We start from the raw sequence: 6,630 nt of genomic DNA, 5'->3' as shown, positions 1-6,630 counted from the left end.
CAAAATTTCAATTTTTAAATTTTAAAAATCTAAAAAATAAATATACATGTATACAAAGATGTAATGTCTATGTGTATACAAATGTGGGATGAAATACCTTAAAATTCAAGCTGCACAAAAAAAATTATAGTCTTTGAGGATCAACAGTACATATGCTAAACAATGCACAAATTTGTCTTTTCTGTAGTCCTCGTTTTCACGTATTTTGACCTGAAAATTCGCACGCATGTGCATTATGTCTTTGGATATATGTGTATTTTTTTCAAATAAAAAATGAGAATTTTAAATTTCTAAGTTCTCAAATTAAGGTCTTCATGGAGCTCGGCCTCCATTTGAAATTTTCATACGACCGATGTTGAGGACATCGCCTATCGTTAGCGTTGCGCTGGACCACGAATTAGAAATTAATTAGAAATCTGTTGATTAATTGATTTTATTGATTGACTACTATCGACCAATTTTTTGCTTGCAATTCCTAGTCTCCAAGCACTAATAGGTAAAACGGAAACAACCATCGGTGTACTCTAAGCCTTTAAATAGGACAACACTATATTAATATAACGCAGCTGCGTGGTGAGCACAAAGTGAACTATTCTTTCGCCTTTTACTAAAGAACACCGTGTGCATGCCACACTAAGCAGCATATCTTAACACTATATTAATATATAACTACATATTACGTGTCAAACAATGAGTCAACGAAAAATAAATAGAACAACGCTACAACACATGTCCTATCAAATGAGGGTGGAGTATGATTTGTGGCCATAATCCGCTTCAGAGCCCATGTTCATCTGCACAAATACTGGAAAATTTCAGAAAAAAACAAAAAAATTGCATGGTAGATAATCTATTGCGCGAGGTCTGCTCTGATTTTCAAATCATTTGGACATCTGAGCCGCCCTTGGCAATAAAGACAAATTCAGGGTCTGTACAGAAGTTTACTGGTCATGCACTGTTCTGACCCGACTTGTCCTTTTTGCTGACAGCTAGTCAGATGTTCAAATGACCTGAAAATTGGAGCGGACCTTACTGATGGGAAACGTTGCATGAAAAACAAAAAAAATCTACGCACATGTAAGATCTATCAAGGAGATGCATAGCAACAAGAGGGGAGAGTATGTCTTCATACCCTCATAGACCGTAAGCGAAAGCGTTTAATAACGTGGTTGATATAGTCGACCTTCTTCGCCATCCAACCGACCAAGTACCGAACGTACACTACTAGGAAAAACCCTAGTAGCAGCGCTGGATTTAGAGCTACTAGTAGCGCTTGTACAAGCGCTACCAGTAAGGCGCTACAACTAACTTGTAGCGGTAGCGCTGTTTGTCCAGCGCTACTGCTATACCTAGTTAGCAGTAGCGCCCGTGCTGGAAAAGCGATGCCGATAGTAGTAAGTAGCAGTAGCATTTCTTTGAAAAGCGTTACTGCTTATTTTTCCTGTATTCTTTAAATTGCAGCTTATTTTTGCTGTATTTGTATAGATTTTATATACAGTATTTTCATCATATGATTTTATGACTATGATTAGTTAGTATATACAATAGTGGGTGAAATGAATGTTGATTAGGTTCAAGTGGAGGCAACATGTGGTGCATGTCGAAAGTATACTACTAATCAAAGTGGAGGCAACATGTGGTGCATGTCGAAAGTATACTACTAATCAAGTTTGGATAAGTAGTATACTTTCGACATGCACCACATGTTGCCTCCACTTGAACCTAATCCACATTCATTTCACCCACTGTTGTATATACTAAATAATTATCATATTAATTACCACCAACACAAGATATTTAATCATCATCATAGTCATTACCACCAACACTAGTTATTTAATCATCATAGTCATAATGTAGCACATCATCATCTTTAAACTCATTCTAGCTAGCTAATCACCACCAACACTAGCTATTGTAGCTATTTAATCACCACCAACACTAGCTAATAATAATCAGCATAGTCATTACCACCAACACTAGCTATTTAATCATCATAGTAATAGTGTGGCATATCATCATCTTCAAACTCATTCTAGCTAGCCAATCACTCATGTTGCTTTCTCTCTCAGGTAAAATAGCATAGAACATGTATAGCACTCCTGCTTCATCATATTGGAGAATCACTACAGGAATCAGCTACTTTGCCATCAGCCACGGCGGACGGCAAAGGCACGGATGGCGGACGGCAAAGGTCTTTGCCGTCCGCCGCGGACGGCAAAAGTGGACGGCAACGTACGGGACGGCAAAGAGCTGCATTGTTGTCCGCTTCGGGCGGCTGACGGCAAAGGGTCCTTTGCCATCAGCTGCCGACGGCAAAGAATACTGACGGCAATAATTGCGATGTTACTCCGTTAGGTGGTCAACGGCAAGCCTTTGCCGTCGGCCGCTGACGGCAAACATCGGAAGGCCTTTGCCATCCGCCGCTGTAGGCAAAGTTTTTTTTCTCTTTGCCGTCAGCCACTGTTGGCAAACTGACCAAATAGGTCAGCCTCCCAGGAAGCACAGTTGCCTGCCACGTGGCCTCTTTGCCGTCCGCTGCTGATGGCAAAGAGACATTGCCGTCGGTGGCTGACGGCAAAGAGCCTGCATATTGGCTCTTTTTTCTGTTTTTTTTAATCCAACAATTTTCACAGCAAATATATATGACATATATAGATATATTTCACAGAGCTATTTAACAGCACATAAGTTTCATCGTACATACATATATAGTTCCATCCACTCATACATAGCAAGTTCCATCAAGATAGCAAAGTTGCACATACATATTACAATGCAAAGTTTCATCAAGATAGCAAGTTCCATCGTAGTAATCTAGAAGAATACTAGAAGAGAATGAAATTAAAAACAAGCACTCCATCATAGCAAGCTAGCTTCCGAGAAGTGAATGAAGTCTGCAAAATGGCAAATAAGAAAGTTAGGAAAAGGTGACTAGAAGAAGAAGACTAGAAGAAGAAGCACGCCATTGTTTGTGAGGTAACTTAGGTGAAATGGATCGTTTATGAGCTAACTTAGGTAAAATGCATCATTTTAGAGCTAATGTAGGTAAAATGGATCGTTTATGAGCTAACTAAGCTAATTATGCTGTTTTTACATAAGTAAGGTAAGTACATGTCATTATTGAGCAAACCTAGTTAACCAAGCCTATTATAACTAACTTAGGTCATTTTGGAGGAAACAAAGCTAAGTATAGATCGTTTTAGAGCTAACTTAGGTAAAATGGCTGGTTTTGGAGGTCAGTAAGCTTATTAAGTCATTTTGCAGGAAAAGAAGCTACGTCTAGGTCATTAAGGTAAGCATATTGGATGAAATGAAGCTAAGTCTAGGTCTTTATGCATTTGTTAAGCAAAAAACTAGAGAAACTTACCTTGATCATGGAGGTGTGGGAGCGGGCTGGCTCAGGTCAGTAGCTGGAGAAGGATCTTGTGATGCTTGTGTGGAGTAACGCTACACCAAAGATCATTTCCAATGTTTCGTTAGCATGATGACACTCAAATGTTAAGACTAGCAAGTAACGTCCATTCAAATTAAACTCACCGTGGTCTCAGGAGCAATCTCTAGATCAATGGCTATGGAGCCACGGGACCTCCCGCCACTAGATATCATCACCTGCTCTGGATTGTAGGGGATCTGGCTCGGGTTAAACTCCTCCCCTTTCCTCGCCTTCCCCTTGACTTGCGTGTAAGAGGCAGTGTGGGCCATGGCATACAGGTCGTACCCCTCTGGCACCTTATCCGTCTTATTGTAGCATGCCTAAAAGAGAGAAACAAAGTAAATTAGTAATTAAAGGGCTCAAGCTAGAATGATGAATGAATTGCATTAATAATGAAGCAAACCACATTACCCAATTCCGCCCGAACTGATATAAGCTGGAGTTACCTTGATGGTGTGGCACACCTTCAATTTGGGCACGTTTGTCCTTGGCCTCAGTCGGCTCCCCTTCCATCTTTCAACACCTGCCATGACAAAGAGTAAACAAAATTAGTACAACATAAAAAAAATACCGACATCAATAATAATATGTATATCACTTAAGTGTATCATCATCAAGTACAACATAAAAAAATTGAATACCTGACACTACTAATAATCTCGATCAGTATCATCAATAAATGCATAATCATCATCATCACTATAATCAATGACGGGCTCATAGGGTTCAGTGGCATCAACATGTGGAAGGCCACCTTTACGTAATCGGTCAAGAATTGAGAGGTCGTCCGCAGCAGTAACCTCTTCTTGTTTCGGCTCTTCTTGTTCCTCCTCTGGGGTGATGTGGGATTCACTATCGCTGTCTACTTCAATGTTTTGGGGTGAAGTATACCGGTTCTTGAAATGATTTTTGGAAAGACGTGTCTCTTGGAAGAATTATCCTTCATATGTGTCTGGGTTAATGTGAGGTTCATAATCCTCTTCCTTTGGGGGAGATAGTCTAGCACGTGGCGGCACTTCATAAACGACATCCCAACCTTTCAGATTTGGATTAGTTTGGCAGGCCCAGGGTAGATAGAATACTTGGTTCGCCTGTTGAGCCATAATATAGACATCAGGAACATCTAAATGGGTGCTTTGTTGATTTCAACTAGCCCTATATGTTCATGAGTCCTTCTAGTCTCCTTCGGCTGAAACCAATAACATTTGAAGACTACGACATTCGGTGGGTTTTCACCATAGAATAGAAGTTCATAATACTCGGTACCTCCTTCGCCGATAGCAGATACACAACAATTTGTAGACTTTCGGTCGGCCATAGATAGCTCTTTGCCATAGGTACGAAAATGATACCCGTTGATGTCGTATTTGTCAAATGAACGGACCTTATAGTCAAAACCATTAGCGACTTGTCTCAATTCGGCGTCCATAGACTCTGAATTAGCCTACAAGTTTAATATGAAAGGATTGTTGCATTACGCACAAATTAGCAAATGAAATGAAATTGTCTAATAGAATTACCGTTTGTTTGAACCAAGAGATGAAACCGGGATAGCCGCCTCCTTGCTTTGCGAGAAGCTCATACTCTTCGACGGAATCCTTTTGGATCACCGCTCCATACGAGAATAGGGCGACGTATCGACTGTATGAAATATCCAGGAATAAGAGCAGTTCAAAGGAAATAGAAGTTGCGAAACAATGTACCGAGAACTTACTCGATGTACGGCCGCACTTCTATCAGGTTGTTGAAGATATACAACGAAATGGTCCGCCATTCTTCGTTATCCAAAGATACTGGATTTGAAACACTGGCTGGTGCGAGATTGCCTTTGAATAGGCTGAGGTTGGATCCACCCTTTTTAGGCTCGTCAGCATTGTACCAAGGCTTCGGATTATGCAAATGACGATTTTTGGTTTCGTAGTGTGCTGTCACGAAGTTTGTCGCCTCCTCAGTGATGAATGCCTTAGCCATAGACGCTTCAATTCTACGTTTATTTTTACATTTTTCTCGAAGCGTCTTCTGCATCCTCTCAGTTGGGTAGCACCAACGATTTTGCACGGCCCCCCCAATCTTGCCTCGGTCGGGAGATGCAAAATCAAATGCTGCATTGGATTAAAGAAGCCCGGTAGAAAGATCTTCTCTAACTTGCAGATCAACTCTGGCTCCAACTCTTCCATTTCTTCTAGCACGCCAGGCTTTAGTTCTTTTGCACAAAGAACACGGAAGAAATAGCTGAGTTCTGCCAGTATTAGCCATTCATCCTCAGGGATGAAGCCACGCAACATCACCGGCATTACCCGCTCAATCCATATGTGCCAATCATAACTCTTGAGACCAAATATCTTCAATTTATCAAGACTCGCTCCCCTCTTTAGATTCGCTGCATACCCATCGGGGAACATCAACTGCATTTTCACCCACAAGATAATTTCCCTCATAGCTGGCCTTCCAAGATTGAACCATGCCTTTGGCTTCGTCCAGTTTTGCTTTTCTTTCGGTTCTTTCATGTTTTGTAACGGCCTATCACATAGCGCCTCCAGATCGACTCTAGCCTTAGTATTATCCTCTGACTTCCCATCTATGCCAAACAATGTACCAAAAAGTGCCTCGGCGATATTCTTCTCAGTGTGCATCACGTCGATGTTGTGTGGGCAAAGGAGGTCTTTGAAGTAAGGCAGATCCCATAAGCATGTTTTGTGAGTCCAGGCGTGCTCAGAATTATACCCCTTGAAGTACCCTGGACGCTCTGGATCTGGCTCGAGAGCGTTTAACTGATCCAGGGTTTGTTGGCCTGTCAACGCAGGTGGTGCAGAGTTTTTTACAACTCTACCTCTGATGAAGTTCTTCTTGTCTTTCCTGAACTTATGGCGAGGATCCAGGAACTGTCTATGCATGTCGAAGCAAGAAAACGTGCGACCGGCCTGAAGCCAGCGAAACTCAAGAGCTCCCTTGCATGTGGGGCACGGGAACCTTCCATGCACACACCAGCCAACGAATAGCGCATATGCCGGCAAGTCATGCGTCGAGTACATGTACCAGACACGCATTATGAAGTTTCATTTGCTATAGGCGTCGTATGTCTTGAACCCATTATCCCAGGCTTCTTGCAATTCGTCCTTAAGCAGCTGCATGTACACATTCATATTTTTCCCTGGATAGTTGGGCCCTGGAATTATCAACGTCAGGAAAATGTT

The 6,630-nt window shown here is 41.6% G+C and overlaps 1 non-coding gene across 1 annotated transcript; it reads left to right on the top strand.

Annotated features, from left to right (window-relative positions):
• The first annotated feature begins 564 nt into the window (after positions 1 to 564).
• LOC119282877 lies at positions 565 to 679 on the top strand. Its single transcript, XR_005138910.1, has one exon. It is a non-coding gene; the product is annotated as a U5 spliceosomal RNA (small nuclear RNA).
• The last annotated feature ends 5,951 nt before the right edge of the window (positions 680 to 6,630 follow it).

This window comes from Triticum dicoccoides, chromosome 3B, assembly GCF_002162155.2.
Source record: "Triticum dicoccoides isolate Atlit2015 ecotype Zavitan chromosome 3B, WEW_v2.0, whole genome shotgun sequence".
Lineage (NCBI taxonomy): Eukaryota > Viridiplantae > Streptophyta > Magnoliopsida > Poales > Poaceae > Triticum > Triticum dicoccoides.
This window is presented reverse-complemented; position numbering and strand designations above follow the sequence as displayed.